This window comes from Budorcas taxicolor, chromosome 17 (genome assembly GCF_023091745.1).
Source record: "Budorcas taxicolor isolate Tak-1 chromosome 17, Takin1.1, whole genome shotgun sequence".
NCBI classification, from domain to species: Eukaryota; Metazoa; Chordata; class Mammalia; order Artiodactyla; family Bovidae; genus Budorcas; species Budorcas taxicolor.
This window is the reverse complement of record NC_068926.1, coordinates 13,785,413-13,800,462: the sequence shown is the minus strand read 5'-3', so window position 1 is coordinate 13,800,462 and position 15,050 is coordinate 13,785,413. Positions and strand designations below refer to the sequence as shown.

The 15,050-nt window shown below is 40.6% G+C and overlaps 1 protein-coding gene across 2 annotated transcripts in view; it reads right to left on the bottom strand.

The window, feature by feature from the left end:
• The window catches only part of ANAPC10 (anaphase promoting complex subunit 10), a 141,154-nt gene that overhangs the window by 26,527 nt on the left and 99,577 nt on the right, over nucleotides 1–15,050 (bottom strand). For both annotated transcript variants that reach the window (XR_008200815.1, XR_008200814.1), the window contains exon 6: nucleotides 5,915–5,991. The gene's annotated coding sequence lies outside the window, so the exon portion shown is untranslated. The remainder of the gene's footprint in view (nucleotides 1–5,914; nucleotides 5,992–15,050) is intronic.

The window sequence follows — 15,050 nt, the reverse complement described above, 5'->3', positions numbered from 1 at the left end:
TCAAGCCTGAATATTCATTAGAAGGACTGATGCTGAAGCTCCCAGGCATTAGCCACCTGATTTGTAGAGCCAACTGATTGGAAAAGACCCTGATGCTGGGAAAGATTGATGGCAAAAGTAGAAGGGGGAGGTAGAGGATGAGACAGTTGGATGGGATCACTGACTCAATGGACATTAATCTGAGCAAACTCCGGGAGATTAGAGGAGGATAGAAGAAGCCTGGTGTGCTGCAATCCATGAGGTCACAAAGAGTCGGACATAACTCAGTGACCAAACAACAACAAATTAGTAGAGCAATGGTTTCTCCCTGTGAGTTAGGCCCTACAGGCAAAGGCAGAAACGGGGTGGGTAGCTGAGCCCTTTCCTCCTGAGGCTCTCTCCCATGACACACGTGCACAGTGAGTTACCCCTTGGCCGTCCTCCTGCGCCACCCTGGTGGTCTCTCCTATCTTGACCCAGGCGCTGCGCTGCCTTTGTTCACTTCTCTGAACTTGTTCTGGGGGTGTGTTTCTTCTTTTGGTTTTATCCCCTCAGCTCCCTCCCTGAACCCTACTCCATTCCCGGCTACCCCAGGCCACTCCCTCTTCTCAGGAATGCTTCTCTTATCTCTATTTCTGTCAAGACAGCTGGCAGTTTTATTCAGAATCAGAAGACTCCTGTAATCTTGAGCAAGCAGCAGGCTGGGAGGAGGGATTAGGATCCCCTTGGCTAAGCCGGGAGGAGGGGAGGTTCCTACCAAGCAGCCACTCTTAAACTACCAGTTGGCTGCCTTGACCATAAAAGCAGTTCAGCCTAGCCTCCGGTGAATGTCTGCTTTTTTTTTTTTTTTTAATAGAATTGTGTCTGCATGGACCCACCCGGGTAGGTTGGCTGCAAAATATACATTCCAATAGCTGAATGAGTTGACCTGTTGTATGGGGTTACTTAGTATTGTTCATTTAAATACTGGAGAATGTCTGTCAAATACAATGGTTTTTCTTGTAGCACAGCTGATGTTAAACTGTTCTGACAGTTAGTAGGCAACAACAGGTTCTGCAGCTTCTAAAGGAAAATCCTGGTTTGTGTTAATAAAACCATGTCCTCAGCCTGGATAGGGATGCATACTTCATTGTTTCTTATGCTTTGCAGCATCCACCCTGTTTATTTAACAGCAGTATCAAGTTACACAGAAGTGAGCTATGATGCCAAATAAGGATACTACCCTGTTTTACACATTTAGAATTGGAATTTTATGCTCCTCAGAGGAAACTCAGAAGGGACACCAGGATTACAGAGCTTAATTCACAGATTCATCCAAAAGATATTCTTTGAGTGCATCACTGTTTTATAAACTGGAGACATAAAGATGAGTAAGACACGGTCTCTGTCCTGGGACAACTTAAGATACAGTGGAGAAGAGAGTGCAAATGAATATTACATAGTTTAACAGGATTGATAGGGCTATCAGCCACTGTTGTATTCCTGAGGCCTAGGATCCCTAGAAATGTGTGCACTTGAATAGAAATGAAATTCAGTGGTGGTATTATGACATGGTATTATGGAAGCTCTAACAAGGGATCTGATCAGAAAATAAAATAACCATAAAATGTCGCTTATTGGTTTTTATTTCTGATATTTAAAAAATTGAAATAATAAAACTAACAACCAAAAAAAATGTAAAAACATCATTCAAAATCCCATGACTTCATTATTCTTAACTATTATATTTCTGAATAATAAATACCTGAAACCTGCTCATTTTTCAGATAAAATATATCCTGAGAGCTAATTAGGGAAAAAAGGGTTTGCCTAAGAGCAATGGCTTTTGTTTGGTTTGGTTGTTTCAACTGTAAGTGATAATAAGAATTACTAGATCCTAACTTGGGGCTTCCCTGGTGGCTCAGCTGGTAAAGAACATGCCTGCAACGCACGAGACTTGGGTTCAGTCCTTGCGTCGGGAAGATCCCCTTGAAAAGGAAATGGCAACCCACTCCAGTACTCTTGCCTGGAGAATCCCATGGACAGAGGAGCCTGGAGGGCTGCAGTCCATGGGGTCGCAAAGAGTCAGACAGGACTTCAGTAACTTGGTGAATGAGTTGAATCTGTAGAATATATAGTGATCATTGTATGATGAGGCAGACAGCTTCTTACATGATTGGATATTAGCACCACAAGAGTTCCTTTCAAGAGGCTCTCCGTGGACACTTTTCCTACATTCACATCCATTATTGGTTCTGTCAATTTAGCCTAAAGGCATTCACTGAAGTCAATCATAACCACCCCTTCCTCTCAACAAAGACAAGAGAGCTATAAAATTATCTGCAGTTAATAAGTCCATGTGTCTTTCCAGGTGAGCCATTTGAAAGACTGTTCTACAAAATTTGCAGGATGTATCTGACTCTCAGAAGACTTTCTTGAACCACAGAAAATATTAAAGATCAATGTGAAAATGCAGATTTTTAATTTTCTTTAAATATCAAAAGGAATGAGTATAAATCTTTTTTAAAAAGGGTCTCTCCTCAGGATTAGCACCCCAAAATTCAACACCAAATTTTTCTCTATCTTACCTCAGTCTCTGACTTTGACAAGTCATCTCTTTGTTTCTAAGTTTTCACACCTAATACATTATATCAATCACTAGAAGGTGATGAAAACCAAATTGTGACTAAGGATTAGAGAGGATAAATAAATTCATAGTTTTCAGAAAAGAATAAGCCACAGATGCCAAACTCCTTTATGACAAAAAGGCAACACGAAAATTGTGCCTTCACAGTTCTGATCTATGATTTCTTCACCTCTAAAATGAAGAGTTGAGTTAAATATCTCTTGAGTCCAATGTGGTTTAAAATTCTTCTATCATGTTATTCTATTATTGTAAGAATTATGTCAAGAAAATAAATAAAATAGCAGAGAACAAAACAGTACGTCTAGGGACTTCCCTGGTGGTCCAGTGGTTAAGACTTTCCCTTCCAGCACTGGGGGTGTGGGTTCAATCCCTGGTCAGGGAGTTAAGATCCCTCAGGCCTTGTAGCCAAAAATCCAAAAAAACATAATAGAAGCAATACGGTAACAAATTCAATAAAGATTTTAAAAATGGTCCACATAAAAAACAACAACAAAAAAAAGTACATTCACAGTAAAATCTCTCAAATCCTTCAAATTTAGCTTCTTCAATAAAAAAGTGAAATCTCAAAAAGGCTTAGTTGGTGGTGAAAAGGCTGAAGCCTTTAGCCTGACTCAGGCCCAAGGTCAAGGAATTAATGTAGTCAGAACCACAACAAAGTAGACATTTAGAGTAGTTTGGAAAGGAATTTGCTATTGTATCCACTTTGGTTTTATTCAAAGCCACAGAAAAATTACTTCAGAGCAATTTTTAAACTGTGTTTAATAATGAAATATCAACATAGATACAGCATTAGGCATTCCTCTAGGCTATTCATATGCTTGCTTCTTGGGTGGTTGAAGGCCCTCAGCTTCCAGTGTCTTTGAGGTGTGTGTTAATGGCTTAGTACAATGAAGTATCTTAATGGCACATTTACTGAGGCTCTTAATCTACTCCTTGAGGGTGAAGAGATCAAGTGCATCCCTGTTAAAGCAAGAGGCTTGCTAGAGGTGGTAGAATGGCTGCTGCAGCCTGGGATCCATAGACCTACCCTGTGGCTTGTTGATAACCTCAACTTGTCAAAGTTATAACTTGTCACTCCCGCATTTTGAGTTAGAACCAAGATGTTTCATCAATACCTGTCAATCCACACCCAGCAAAGAAAGCAATACAGTGTCAAGCGAAGGATTTAATTTAACGAGCTGGCCATAAAGCTGTCATGGGTTGTTTTTCCTTAGCCTCCCTTCTTTCACCACTTCTCAAGCCAAATCCAACCAAATACACAGGGTTCAACAGAATTGCTCTGAGTTGAAAGAAACCCCCACAGACTTCTACCCATCTGTATAACCTACTAGAGAATTGGCTGGCCAATAGGGCTCCAGCTTCTTTGACTGTTAAGAGATTAAACTAAATAGTGCCTAGAGCTAACATTCTATAATTCTCTCTCTTTTTTTTCCCTTTGGGTAACTAGTAGCTTGAAGAACCCTGAGTAAAGCTGAATTTTCAACTTTAGCCTCAAGGAAATTTGACTTGACTATTTTTGAAATAAAATCTCGACAGTACAAAAAAGTTGAAGGTATCTATTTTAGCTTTATTTCTTAAGGTGGTATTTAAAGAAGGAAACTAGAAATGGCTGCTATTTAAAGAAGTGGTCATATAGAAAAAAAGAATAAAAGTTATAACTGAAAATGAAAACTGTTCTCAATGAAATAAGGCCACGTATGAGTGCATCTTCTTTTTAATGTAGGTATAAATATAATGCCTGTGTCCCTATGTTAGAAATGGGCTTACAAAGAAGGGGCCCCTGTACGGGAACTGCTTTCTTTCTCTTTTTCCTTTCTTTACTTTCTCATATATATATTTTTTTAGTACAGTTGATTAACAATGTTGTATTAGCTTTAGGTGTATAGCAAAATCATTCTATTATACATATACATGTATCTGTCCTTTTTCAAATTCTTTTCCCATTCAGGTTATCACAGAATATTGAGCAGAGTTCCTTGTGCTATATGGTAGCTCTTTGTTGGTTACCTAGTATAAATATAACAGTCAATATAATGTTAATTTCAAACTCCCAGTCTATCCCAATCCATCTAGAGGGGTAGTATACAAGAAAGTTGGTTTTATAAAAAGGGTCTAATGTGGAGATAGAATGGGTTTAAAGAGTGGAATCTGTGACCAAGTTGAGTAACTTAACTTTTAAGCTGCAAAGGACAGTGAAGTTAAGCTAAGTCGTACAGAAGCAATTGAATGCCTTCTCCATGAAATGGCCTACTCTTCAGTTGCAGTAGGATTAAACTAGTTATTTCAAAGTTCCTTCAACTCTCCTTTTTCAGTGATTCCTGGAACTTTCAAAGACTTACCCAAATGAAACACATGCCCAGTTCGAAGGCAAATCTACCACAGAAAAAGCCTCCTTTCACACCCAGGTCTATCTCACCTCAGACAGTTTATCCAAGATTCTGGCCTTTCAGATTTCTGAGATCAAATTTTCATTTCAACTACTCCACCTCCTAGAAATACCTAATGGACTATTAAAGAATTGGCAATGAGTAAAAGAAATATTTCATAACTAGTATTTGTATTTTGGTCAGAAAAATTCACGGGTTATTTTAATTCCCAGCTATAGAGCAGTTGGGACTAGAATTGTTTTTTTCCTTTAAATCTAGCTTTTCCCTAAACTTCCTGCAAATCATTAAAAATGTATCCCCAGTTGGGACTACAGTTAATTAACGGTGCTTTGCAAAATCCATCTGTAAAGATTCAGTATAAAATACATTTTATTTCCCATTTTGCTTGGTGGTGGTGGTTTGGTCGCTAAGTTGTGTCCGACTCTTGCGACCTCATGGACTGTAGCCTGCCAGGTTCCTCTGTCCATGGGATTCTCCAGGCAAGAATATTGGAGTGGGTTGCCATTTCCTTCTCCAGGGGATCTTCCCAACCCAGGAATTGAACCTGGGTCTCCTACATTGCAGGCAGATTCTTCACCAACTGAACTACTAGGGAAGCCCTCCCACTTTGCTTGTGATCCTAAATGATTTGATGCCTTTGCTTAGGCTAATCTGGACCTAATTCTCATAAAAATAAACATAATGGTGTTAAGAGTTCACCACCTTTGGGTATCACGGTTGCATTCTTGGAGCTAACACTGCTCTGCGTAATGACACAGGAATATCAAGAACACCAAAGATCTGGAAAGAAGCACCAGAAGTGAGCTCAGCCCCACATAACTCCCACTAATGAAGCTGCTGACGCCTTATAATTCTAAACTAAGAATCTCCCTCTGTATCATGTTGAAATAGTCTTTGAAGCTGTCATTTATTATATGCTTACCATTCAGCAGGAATCAGTTAAATGCTTGTTTAGTGACGAAGGGTCCCCTTACCCCATTCATACTTGGTCTTGTACTTCTGAGACCCAGAACATACACAGAAAAAGAAAGCAAAGTCAGTTAACGGAGGTAGACTGTTATCAACTACTGATCGTCCCTCAAACAACCCTTATAGTTCCAATGACTCCATAAAGTTTCAAAAAATCAATATTAGAGATGGGCTTCCCAGGTGGTGTTAATGGTAAAGAACCCATCCGCTAATGCAGAAGATGCAAGAGATGCAGGTTTGACCCCTGGGTTGGGAAGATCCCCTGGAGGAGGGCATGGCAACGCATTCCAGTATTCTTGCCTGGAGAATCCCATGGACAGAGCAGCCTGGCAGACAGAGGGCCCTATACGGTCTATAGGATAGGGTCTAAAGAGTTGAACACGACTGAGCACGCACACACACATGCATGAACACCCAAGGATCTATATTTAAATGGAAGTCTTTCATTGGCAGTTGGTCAAGGAATAAGTTGAAATAAGGAAAATGCTAGATGAACTGTCAGAAGACCTAGGTCATTTACTACCTGCAGTTTCAGCTTCTTCTGTATTATGGGGTGACTTACCTTATCTACCTGACAAATTTGCTTTAAACATCTACATGAGGCAATGGGCATAAAATTCTTTGTAAACAATAAAGGACCTTATAAAATATTTGAATAATTCACTTCCTGTGTACAGAAAATGGAATAAATTTTTAAAAGAAATTTTTATTAAAGATTTTCAAAAGAACTGCAAAAGATTCCTCATAAAATTTTGTACCCCTCTTATTGGAAACATAAGGGAAGAGGGTAGTGAAGGAGCAGCTGCCCAAGAAATTAAATAGAGCTCAAAATGTAGCTTCAGGGGGCACCCTGAAAATACCTGAATCTTTCTAAGAAAGTTTGGAGACAGGAGATTAGTTTTCCACAAGACCTAATTTTAATTTAATTACAGATTTCTAAAACTGCAAAACAGTAAAATATTCATGCAAGCAGAACTATTTATTGGTCACCCCAGGGCACTTGTCCTTAGACTGGCCCCTTCTCACATTTACAATGTTGTTGGACACCTGTGAAATTCTGAAGGCAAAAGAAAACATCTGCTCACACCCCTAAATCATGCTTCTGGGTCCTATGAGCCAATGTTATTATTAACTTGTTAATAATTATTATAATATTATCGCAGCAGGATTTAGCTTAGATCACATATAGATGCCAGTGGTAAACTGGATAGAGGAAGCCTTATTGTAATTGAGATTATACTTACTCGTTTATGATTTATTGCTAATCTAATGAAGGGCCCCTAAATGTCTAAGTGCCCCCAAGCCAAGAATTATGGAAACAGGCCAACATAATTAAACACAAGCCCCAGTCAGAAATAGAAATAAAAGTTCAAGATGAAATTTGGAGATATGTGAATTTCTCTAAGAAAACTTGAGGGAAAGTAATCCCTTGCTCTTTACAAGGCTCCGTTAAAATAAAATCACTTGATTTCAAAGTTGTAAGTTCACAAAATAGCCATGCAAGCATCTTCTCTAAGTCACAGAGAGAAATAGAAGTGAATAATTTTTTCTGCATTGGATCAAGTTTTCCTCCTGCCTCTCTCTCTGTCCCTCCATTCTCCCTTCTTTCTTTTGCCTTTTCTGAAAAGCAATGAGTTTAATCTCCAAAGAAATAGGATGTTTCCTGTAGCCTAGGCAATTCATTATATTCTTTATCTTTGTGTCCCAATCCTGCACCCACCCTTCTCCCTTAACACTAGTGATGTGGGGAGGGTTTTATTTGGTTAGGTCAAAGGTGAGAATCCCAGGACAGTATTGTCCTTTTAATTGTCTTTGGTATGACAGAAAACATAGAACCAGAGGCTACATATCTATCTTATCCACACATACCATCAGAAGCAATAGATATTCTACCACGGTTAGAAGCAGCTTATTTTTACAAGTATTCTGCCCTCCAGCCACTCTTGTATCCTGATGAACCAGCCTGCTTTTCACTGCTCATCCATCCTGTGTTTTCCTGTTTCACATTTTACTGTTTGTAAATAGAAATCAGTTAAATCCTACACTTTATAACAGCTACATCAATCTTTCTGATGCTCTAGTAATACTAAGTTACTGCTATGTGGTATTCAGAGACCCTGATGCTGGGAAGGATTGAAGGCAAAAAGAGAAGAGGGTGGCAGAGGACGAAATGATTAGATAGCATCACCGACTCAATGGACATGATTCAGAGCAACCTCTGGGAGATAAGTGAAGGAGAGGGAAGACTGGTGTGCTACAGTCCTTGGGGGTCTCAAAGTGTTGGACATGACTTAGTGACTGAACAACAACAAATCCAAACTAGAGGATATAATATAGAACAATGGAATCTCCCCCTCCTCTGTTTCTAACACACACACACACACACACACACACATGCACACGCATGCATGCTAAGTCGCTTCAGTCATGTCCAACTCTTTGCAATCCTGGAGACTACAGCCCACCAGGCTCCTCTGTCCATGGGATTCTCCAGGCAAGAATACTAGAGTCGGTTGCCATCTCCTCCTCCAGGGAATCTTCCTGACCCAGGGATCGAACCCACATCTCTTAAGTCTCCTGCATTGGTAGGCAGGGTCTTTCCCACTAGTGCCACCTGGGATGCATCACCTGTTATATATGTATATGTGTATATATATATGAAGAGAGAAGACGGCTCCTTCATAATTACTTAGAATATTCAACTTAGTTCTAGTAACTATGAAATCTTGTCAAGCTAATCAATCTGTTTCCCTCATTCTAAAAAGGGGATAATGATAAGATATAGTAGGGATTAACTACAAGAATACATCAAGAATGTTTTATAATAACCACTAGCACAAAGAAGGAGAAGGCAATGGCGACCCACTCCAGTACTTTTGCCTGGAAAATCCCATGGATGGAGGAGCCTGGTGGCTGCAGTCCATGGGGTCTCGAAGAGTCGGACACGACTGAGCGACTTCACTTTCATGCATTGGAGAAGGAAATGGCAACCCACTCAAGTGTTCTTGCCTGGAGAATCCCAGGGACGGGGGAGCCTGGTGGGCTGCCGTCTCTGGGGTCGCACAGAGTCAGACACGACTGAAGCGACTTAGCAGTAGCAGCAGCAGCAGCACAAAGAAGGAGAAGGCAATGGCGACCTACTCCAGTATTCTTGCCTGGAAAATCCCATGGACGGAGGAGCCTGGTAGGCTGCAGTCCATGGGGTCACCAACTTTTCCCTTTCATGCACTGGAGAAGGAAATGGCAACCCACTCCAGGGTTCTTGCCTGGAGAATCCCAGGGGCAGGGGAGCCTCATGGGCTGCCGTCTCTGGGGTCGCACAGAGTCAGACATGACTGAAGTGACTTAGCAGCAGCAGCAGCAGCACAAAGAAAGTGCTCAGTGATTATTAAGTTTTTTATTTTTTGGCCATGCTGAACAGCTTGAATGATCTTAGTTCCCTGACCAGGGATTGAACTGGTGTCCCCTGCAGTGGAAGCACAGAGCCCTAACCTCTAGTCCACCAGGGGAACCCCAAACGTTAACTATTTTTAATGCTGTGAGGAGGAGGGAGTCTGTACAAGGAGTCAAGTCAAGCACCCAGCCTAAGTAAACAAGCGAAAGAATCTGGGCCCTCTATATGCCAACCCTTCCTTCCTCTTTGCCTATTCCAAGATTAAGAGATATGCGTGAACAAGATCACTAAACATTAATGCTTGTAATCAGCATGAACAAAGAACGTACACAGAATATTTGGTTGCAGAAACATTTAATAGGGACTTTTTAACACAAAAGAGGATTCAGATATATCCTACTGCTATTCTGGATAATCTAGAATTATTCCCCACGTTGGAAATAGCATGATCACTGGGTAGGTTAAAATTTATGGTCAGTCATGTGACATTTTTAACAGGCAGGAAGAAACAAGAGTCTAATATGGAAATAACTAAAGCTTAGCAGTAGTTGAAGTAACTTACTCCTTTCTTTATCTCATTAGGATGGAAAACTATCTTTTTGCTTGACAAACAGGCATGACAATGACAAACGCCCTGGGTATCTTCCATTAAATGAAATAAAATACATAGTACAACTTCATTATGGTGACAATCTCTTTCATACTCATTCTTATGATGAAGTGTCTCAGATATATACTTTTAAAAATATAAAGAACATAATAAGCCCCTGGGTATACACTACGCAGCTTAAGTAATAAAACGTTACAAATGTAACTGAAGGCCTAACGATCTCGTTTCTCAGTTCCTCTTTCCCCTGCACCCCAAGGTACTCACCACACCGAATTTGGCATTATTTATTCATGTGGGATGTATTTTCAGGGTTACTTTCTCAGACCTAGATAAAAGAGCTGTGCTTTTATCAGCCTTCAGAGTTAGTCTCCTTGTGCCTCTGAGTTGAATTTACGATGTGGCAAAGGTCTAGTAGTATCAGAATCAGGTACTATTTTTTAAATTAAATCAAAAGAGGGAAAATATGTCATTTTAAGGCCACTCCAACTGTGGAAAGTCAATGATATTTATAAAAAACTTTGTAGATGTGGAAAGAATTCAAGATTTGAGTTTCAGCAATATGGCAGACTATACATTAAAAACCCTCCTGCTAGATCAACTGGAAATGCTGGAAAAATTTGCATAAACTTAAAAAAAATGCACAACTAAACTCATATATTATAAAAGAAAAATATCCAGGTGTCACGAATAATGAAGCTACTTCAAACTGGACTGGCAATGAGGTTACCCTGTGCTTGCCTCAGAGAGGAGTGGTGAGGAATAGTTGCAATCTAGGACTTCAGTTTTTAAGGGAAAGCAAAGGATAGATAACTTGGCTCCTGAAAATAGAGAACTGAAACTAAGATCCCCACATAAAACTGGAAGGTCTAAACACTCAGTTGAAGGGAAGAATTCTGCCCACACACCAAAAGAAGGCAACAGACAATAGGGAAACCCGTTTTCCTGTGCTTGGGCTCTGAGTGGGTAAAATAAATCTCTTGAGAATTCAGAATATGGCCTTGCACAACAGAGGGTTGAATTTATATCACATGTCATCTAGGAAGCCAGAAGCCATATACATATGTTGTTGTAGCTTAGTCCTCAGTCGTGTCCGACTCTTTGCGACCCTATGGACTGTAGTCGACCGGGCTCCTCTCTATGCGATTCTCCAGGCAAGAATACTGGAGTGGGTTGCCATGCCCTCCTCCAGGGGACCTTCCCGCCCCAGGGACTGAACCTGCCTCTCCCGTGTATCCTGCACTGGCAGGCAGGTTCTTTACCAGTGAGCCATGAGGGAACCATATATATAATAGGCAGATTCAGTAGCCAAATAACAGATTGAAACTGAAGACATTAACACAATAGAAATAGCTGATAGAGACTACTAAAGAATTATGACTAAAAGAATTATCACATAACTAATTCGTCCAAGTGAAAAAGTAAAAGTGTTAGTTGCTCAGCTGCATCCGACTCTTTGTGACCCCATGGACTAGAGCCCAACAGGCTCCTCTGTCCATGGAATTCACCAGGCAAGAATACTGGAGTGGGTTGCCATTACCTTCTCCAGAGGATCTTCCTGACCCAGGGTCCACACTGCAGGCAGATTCTTTACAGTCTGAGCCACCAGGGAAGCCCAATTTAGTCTAAATCTCCTCCAAATTCTGATAACTACTACAAATTCTGCATTCCTTAACATATAATGAAAAGTGGATGAGCAGCTGTTAAGGGAAAGATTAATAAGTGCATTTTGAGAAAAGGTCAGAGCAAAACCAGAAATTCAGTTCAGTTCAGTTGCTCAGTTGTGTCCGACTCTGTATGACCCCATGGACTGCAGCACGCCAGGCTTCCCTGTCCATCACCAACTCCTGGAGCTTACTCAAACTCATGTCCATCGTGTCAGTGATGCCATCCAACCATCTCTGTTGTTCCCTTCTCTTCCCGCCTTCAATCTGTCCCAGCATCAGGGTCTTTACCAACAAGTAGGTTCTTCACATCAGGTGGCCAAAATATTGAAGCTTCAGCTTCAGCATCAGTCCTTACAATGAATATTCAGGACTGATCTCCTTTAGGATAGACTGCTTGGATCTCCTTGCAGTCCTAGGGACTCTCAAGAGTCTTCTCCAACACCACAGTTCAAAAGTATCAACTCTTCAGCGCTCAGCTTTCTTTAGAGTCCAAATCTCACATCCTTACATGACTACTGGAAAAACCATAGCTTTGACTAGATGGACTTCTGTTGGTGAAGTAATGTCTTTGCTTTTTAATATGTTGTCTAGGTTGGTCATAGCTTTTCTTCCAAGAAGCAAGCGTCTTTTAATTTCATGGCTGCAGTCACCATCTGCAGTGATTCTGGAGCCCCCAAAATAAAGTCTCTTACTGTTTCCACTGTTTCCCCATCTATTTGCCATGAATTGATGGAACCAGATGCCATGATGTTAATTTTTTGAATGTTGAGTTTTAAGCCAGCCTGGTGGCGCGGTCGGTAAAGCATCTGTCTACGATGAGGGAGACCTGGGTTTGATCCCTGAGTCAGGAAGAATCCCTGGAGAAGGAAATAGCAACCCACTCTAGTACTCTTGCCTAGAAAATCCCATCGATGGAGGAGCCTGATGTCCATGGGGTTGTAAAGAGTGGGACACGACTGAGTGATTTCACTTTCACTTTTTCACTCTCCTCTTTCATTTTCAAGAGGCTCTTTAGTTCCTCTTCAGTTCAGTCCAGTTCAGTTCAGTCGCTCAGTTGTGTCCGACTCTTTGCGACCCCATGAATCGCAGCACGCCAGGCCTCCCTGTCCACCACCAACTCCCGGAGTTCACTCAGACTCACGTCCATCGAGTCCGTGATGCCATCCAGCCATCTCATCCTCGGTCGTCCCCTTCTCCTCCTGCCCCTAATCCCTCCTAGCATCATAGTCTTTTTCCAGTGAGTCAACTCTTCGCATGAGGTGGCCAAAGTACTGGAGCTTCAGCTTTAGCATCATTCCTTCCAAAGAAATCCCAGGGTTGATCTCCTTCAGAATGGACAGGTTGGATCTCCTTGCAGTCCAAGGGACTCTCAAGACTCTTCTCCAACACCACAGTTCAAAGGCATCAATTCTTCGGCACTTAGCCTTCTTCACGGTCCAACTCTCACATCCATACATGACCACAGGAAAAACCATAGCCTTGACTAGACGGACCTTAGTCGGCAAAGTAATGAACGTCTCTGCTTTTGAATATGCTATCTAGGTTGGTCATAACTTTTCTTCCAAGGAGTAAGCGTCTTTTAATTTCATGGCTGCAGTCACCATCTGCAGTGATTTTGGAGCCCCAAAAAATAAAGTCTGACACTGTTTCTACTGTTTCCCCATCTATTTCCCATGAAGTGATGGGACCAGATGCCATGATCTTCATTTTCTGAATGTTGAGCTTTAAGCCAACTTTTTCACTCTGCTCTTTCACTTTCATCAAGAGGCTTTTTAGCGCCTCTTCACTTTCTGCCATAAGGGTGGTGTCATCTGCATATCTGAAGTTATTGAGATTTCTCCCGGCAATCTTGATTCCAGCTTGTGCTTCTTCCAGTCCAGCGTTTCTCATGATGTACTCTGCATATAAGTTAAATAAGCAGGGTGACAATATACAGCCTTGACGTACTCCTTTTTCTATTCGGAACCAGTCTGTTGTTCCATGCCATGTCCAGTTCTAACTGTTGCTTCCTGACCTGCATATAGGTTTCTCAAGAGGCAGGTTAGGTGGTCTGGTATTCCCATCTCTTTCAGAATTTTCCACAGTTTATTGTGATCCACACTTTCTGCCATAAGGGTGGGGTCATCTGCATATTTGAGGTTATTGATATTTCTCCCAGCGATCTTGATTCAAGCTTGTGTTTCATCCAACCCAGCATTTTGCATGATATACTCTGCATAGAAGTTAAGTGAGCAGGGTGACAATACACCACCTTGACCTACTCCTTTCCCAATTTGGAACCAGTCCATTGTTCCATGTCCAGTTCTGACTGTTGCTTCTTGACCTGCATACAGGCTTCTCAGGAGGCAGGTAAAGTGGTCTGGTATATAAAGAACTAAATTTTTACCACTGAATTATTTTGAAACCATGTAATAATATACAGTTGTGAAAGCACTTGAGTTAACTACTGGAGGGAAAATGGCCTCCTCTTGGAAATGTGTAAATTGAGGCTCTTTGTTCAAAAGTACTTGAAAAATACAGAGCAAGCAACCACCTATACAGGATCTGGAGAATATAATCTATAAATCAGAACTAACATGGTAGTTTGAAAGTTGGGAGAGGTAGTAAAGGGAAGTGTTATACTCTCCTTTAAAATTTTCCCTATATATAACTATTTTTAATGCTTATAAATTAATGATCAATATATTCACCATTTTTTCCTTGCCTAATTTATTCTTCTGAGGTTCTCATAGACACCTATATAAATATCTCAGCATGATATCAATATGTTTGTTTAAATCAATGTCTACACTTAAAATTTCTGCCTAGCCACATTTAAAACAGACAATGAATCTTGTCTGTTTTATATTTCCAGTCATTTCCTGTCACTTCCTATTTTGGTCTCTCATCACAGTACACCTGGGTTTCTCATTTAGTAATCAAATATTTGACTGTAGGCTTATCATTTATTAAGCACCCTTGTTATAGACACTATATTATTTTAAAGCATACAGAACCTATCTTTATTGCCTCCAGTGCTTCCTGCTCCAGTTGAATCTTACTGATTTAATCCTCGTAAAACATGTACCTATCTATTCAATATTCAAAATGTACCTATCTATATAAAACATGTACCTATCTATTCTACACTCACCTATCTGTTCAAAATTCATCAGTTGTTTCCCTGAAGGAAGATACAGGTCAAACTTCCTACTTGCATTGTTTGGGCTGCAATTCATGGGGTCACAAAGAGTCGGACACGACTGAGTGACTGAACTGATCTTTCAAATAAGCCATATAGATTTTTTCCTACCAGAGAGTCAAAGTGTATGAAAAAAATATATATTTACAAAAAACATAAGAAATATAAGGATATGAAATGACAGAAAGAAAAGGAATGGAAAAAGACATAACATTTAAATACGAATCACAGGAAAACAAG